This window comes from Numida meleagris, chromosome 2 (assembly GCF_002078875.1).
Source record: "Numida meleagris isolate 19003 breed g44 Domestic line chromosome 2, NumMel1.0, whole genome shotgun sequence".
NCBI classification, from domain to species: Eukaryota; Metazoa; Chordata; class Aves; order Galliformes; family Numididae; genus Numida; species Numida meleagris.
The window spans coordinates 93,271,075-93,276,001 of NC_034410.1; positions in this window are offsets into that span (position 1 = coordinate 93,271,075).

Here is a 4,927-nt window from a genome sequence, read left to right on the forward strand (position 1 = left end):
GTCCATTGTCCATTGTCCATTCTTTGCAGTCTTATGATCAGCATTCCATGCCTTTTCTTCAATACATTGTCTCTTTCTGCTATCCAGACCTTCTGCTCCTTGAGGCACCACACAGTTACTCCTGAGCATTTTCCCAGCACGTAGCTTCAGATGCCTTGCATCAGTACAGCATCCTTTCCCACAATTCCCCCTCTTTTTTCAAATAATGCAGAAAGTGATCGATTAATCAACACTTGTACACATTGAATGCAACAAGGTAAAAACAACAAACACCCCAATATTCCCCCAAAGATCACTATTACTCTTTCAACCATCCTTCCAGCCCCAAATTTCTTAGCCATTGATCAAAAGGATTAGTCTCTATTGCTATATTTTTTGTGTGATCTCTTAATTCCATCAGTTGTTTATGAATTGATTTAGAATTATCCGACAGATTCATACAACACATACCCTCAAATTCTTCGCAACCATGTCCTTGAGCCAATAACAGGAAGTCTATTGCAGCTCTATTCTGAAACACTGCATGTCTAATACTGTCTACATCTGTTAATAATTCTGTAAGCATAACAGAAGTTAAGTTAAACTGTTTCTGAGCCCAACAAGCCATTTTCCTTATGTTTCTTGCATTCTGATCTGAAGCCTCTTGCAGTGCTAAAAAGGAAGCAATAAATTGTGTAGGTAGATCCCAAATCCTGACCTCGTCATTGCAATCAGGTCATCCAAAATACAGCAAACTCCTTCTTATTCGCTTCAGCGTTTGCCTTCTTAATTGATCAATATTCAGAGTGAAAATGGTCAGTTTTCCTAGGTAACAGGGCCCACCCACCGGGTATAATGGAATACCTTGCCAAGCTCGATCTCCACAGATCAAAAAATAACCAGGAGGCAAAGCCATGCCCCCTTTATATTCCTCTGGCATAGTGATTGGATAACAAGGAATAATCGTTTGACCCGTAACCTTTTGGATATAGAAAGAATAAATTTCATGAATGTTTCCACCCTATTGAGCCAACCATAACTTCCAGGCTCTGCCAAATTGGAAACATCCAGAACCATTAACGTATTGCATTTGATCGTTAGCAGGCACAGGGTACTTACTGAATTGCGAGATATTCATTATATTAGCAGGAGGAAGAGACCCCATTAACCCTAATTCTTGTGGAGGTAGTACAGAACGATTCCACAAGTTCTGCAATACTAACAGCTGCACTTTGGTAGAATTATAACTAGGGAATCGAGTGACCATATTTTCAGAACTGAAATTCTCCTTACTCATTTCTTCAATAACATTAGACATATTAGCCCACTGTAAAAAATCTTCCGCCTTAAAATAAGGAATCCCAATTAAACACGTACAAAAAGGGTCACCAGGAGTAGCCATAGATAAACAAAAGGCAGAATTTCCAGTTTGATTTGCCCAAGTCACCCACATATTTTGCCTTGGGTTAATCTGTACCACTTCTTCCATACCACCTCTCACTGATGGATAAAGAATCGATAGTAGAAAAGACAAGTTGAAACATTTCCATCTTCTTAGTGACCTCGCCATGGCAGACCCACTTCGCAGTCTTCCATTCTGTTCCGGCACCTGTAAGCACACAAGCATAACCTCTATCCCAAGTGATTAATTCATAGGGACCCATCCACTTATTACTTCCCACATCAAAAATTTGTACCTGCGGTTGTTTTTCTTGAGAAATAAGTCCCCCTTCGCCTCTAGTATACAATACCGCCAGCAGCAAAGCGCCATCAGATCCAAAATTAAGCCAATTTAACACATACAAAGCTTTCATTAAGCAACTATGAGGAGACGCTTCTAAACCTCTGAATTCCCCATTTTTGTTTTTGCAATTGTGTCTTTAGTTGCAGATGTGCACATTCAACAATGACTTGCCCAGTAGAATTATGAGGGATGCCACGGAGGTGTTGCACGCCCCATTTTGTTAAAAAGGTAGCAGTAGAATGAGCTATATAACCTGAACAATTATCGGTTTTGATAACTTGAGGAACACCTAAAACAGCAAAAGCATTAAGCCAGTGACGCTGGCAATGCTTAGCCGTACTACCTGTTTGAGCAGTATCCCATATAGCATGTGAACAAGTATCTACAGAGACATTAACATACTTAAGCCGACCAAAGTCAGGTACTTCCGTTACGTCTGTTTGCCATAAAGCACCAGGGAATAATCCTCTGGGATTGACACCAGAAGCTTGTAAGGAAGGGGAGTTAGTGCATTCAGGACAGTCAGCAACAATTCTTTTAGCGTCAGAAAGGGAAAAATGAAATTGTCAAGCAAGTCCAGCAGCATTCTGATGATAAAAAGCATGAGATAAATGAGCTTGTTGGTAAACGTCCGGAAGAACAGCAGTAGCAACAGATACTAGTCGATCTGCACGACGATTCCCTTCATAGAAGATGCCAGGTAAAGAAGTATGACTGCGAATATGTGTGATATAGTAAGGATGTAAATGGGCATCTAATAGGTGCCACAATGAGATTAACAATGTAAACAAATCCATTTGAATAGTTTCGTGAAGAATGCTACGTTCTAAAACAGTTATTAACCCTACAATATATTTAGAATCACAAACAATATTAAGGGATGTGGCAGGCCGTTGCTCAAAAACTAGTTTCACAGCCAAAAGTTCCAACAACTGAACTGAGAGCTGTTGAACCACTACAGAACGCCAAGTTTTATTCTCGTCCAGCCAAACGTAGCCTGTCTTGCAGTTGCGACCTGAAGCGTCTGTAAAAACAGTAATAGCGTTAGAAAGAGGAGTCAGTGAGTACAAAGACACCTTCTCAAATGATATGGAAAGCAAGAACAAACAATGAGCCGGATAATGATTGTGAATTATGCCATCATACTGAGAAAGAGCAAGAGCAAAAGCATCATTAAATGTCAAAGCGGTTCTTACTTGTTCTTCAGTATATGGCAACACAATTTTGGAGGGAGATAGGCCAGACATTGTCATGTAACGAGAATGAGGTCATGAAATAAGGTGAGCAATGGCATCCAGTACGAGGCATAACAGTACGAGTAAACTGAACAGGTAAGAACACCCACTCTAAAACAATTAGTGGATCTGGGAGAAACTTATCCCATTGACACAACAAACCATTTACTTGTTGTTCGGTGGAGACAGCAATAAGGGAAACAGGAAGCTCCGGAGCTATATGCCCAGAATATTGGATTTAAATTTTTTGTTCAATTTTGGCTAAAGCTTGTTGAGCATCAGGAGTTAATGACTGAGGGGCATCTAATGAATCATCCCCTCTTAACATTTTAACAAGAGGTAAAAGATCTTGATTAGTAATACCACACAGTGGGCGAATCCACTGTAGATCACCAACTAATTTCTGAACATCATGCGAAGTGGTAACTGACATGTTAATTTTTAATTCCAAAGGCCAGACTATGCTTTCTGTTATTTCTAATCCTAAGTAATGAAAAGGAGAAGAGGCCTGAATCTTCTCCGGAGCAATCTGTAACCCAGCTGCAGATAAACGTTGATGTAAGTCAGGGATAATGTCAGAACAACAAAAATTAGGTGCAGCCAACAAAAGATCATCCATGTAATGGTAGACAATAATATGAGAGTATTGTTGCTGGAAAGAATACAAAGCTTTGTCAACAAATAATTGACACACAGTAGGAGAGTTTTTCATTCCCTGTGGTAAAACTACCCCAATGATAACATTTCATGGGACTTGCTTGATTGGCAGACAGTACAGAAAAAGCAAATTTTTCACAATCATCTGGGTGAAGCGGAATAGTGAAAAAACAATCTTTGAGGTCAACAACAAGTTCATAATGTCGGGGAATCATAACAGGAGTAGGTAATGCTGACTGCAACACGAGGAGCAGCAGCAGCAGCGCGCACAGCATCCACAGCAGCTGCAGCGCCAGCTCGCTGCCTGCCCGCAGCTCCCGGGCCGCCTGCAGCCACCTGCTGCGCACCCACAGGCCCACACGTCGCGTCCAAACGCGCACGCTGCCCGGTACGGTGCCTCCTGCCCCGCCGCTCAGGCGGCAGCAGGAGCAGAGCGGGGTCAGTGCTGATTCCAGCAGTGCCTTCAGCCGGGCCCCGCCACTCCGCTGCCTCCGTCGGCGGCTGAAGCACCGTCCCCGTCGCCTTCCTCAGCAGACTGTAGGGCATTAACTCCGTCAGGACCAGGAAAAAGCTGATCTTGCACAGCTTCTGTATTTAGCTGGTTCTGATCAGCATCATCAATGTCCATTAAATCATCTACTTCGGGTGGAAGAGGGACATCCACCGGATCCAAAGGAGGTGTCATAGGGACTGAAATGTCTGCACCTCAGAATTGTTGCTCTATAGCAGGAAAAGTGACCTTAGGGGTTAAAACAGGTTCCTCATCTGAGCCCTGCACATAATTTTCCAACGCTCTTTTAACAGCAGCGTTAGTTTCAGCATCTGCAGCAAGCTGCTGCAAAAGGTTTGTAACTTGGTGCCAGGACACAGACAGTCGAGCTGCTTGTTTCTGTCCAGCTGATACTGACCGCCACAAATCCTTCCCTAGATGCTCCCAACATCCTGTACTAAATACATTGTCCGTAGTAACGATAAACCCACGTCGTTGTCCCCAGGACAATAATTCTTCTAGCTCATCAGTAGAAAATTTAACATCATTCTTTTGAGCTAAATTTCTCAAAAAGCAAACAACTGTTTTTTCTTGCACGGATGCCATGCACCCCATTGTGCAATTATCGTGTGCACACTCTTCCACCTTTTTCAGGCCCCAAGAATGGTCTCTCACCACCTCATCCACACAATGTCCTCGCCTTTTCGTATCACATCGGATCACCAAATGTAGCACCCCATATTCCTCATGCGAGACCGGACAGCAGAAATACACCAATATGATGTGCTGCAATGCCATTTATTAGTTTGCCAATAACAGGTT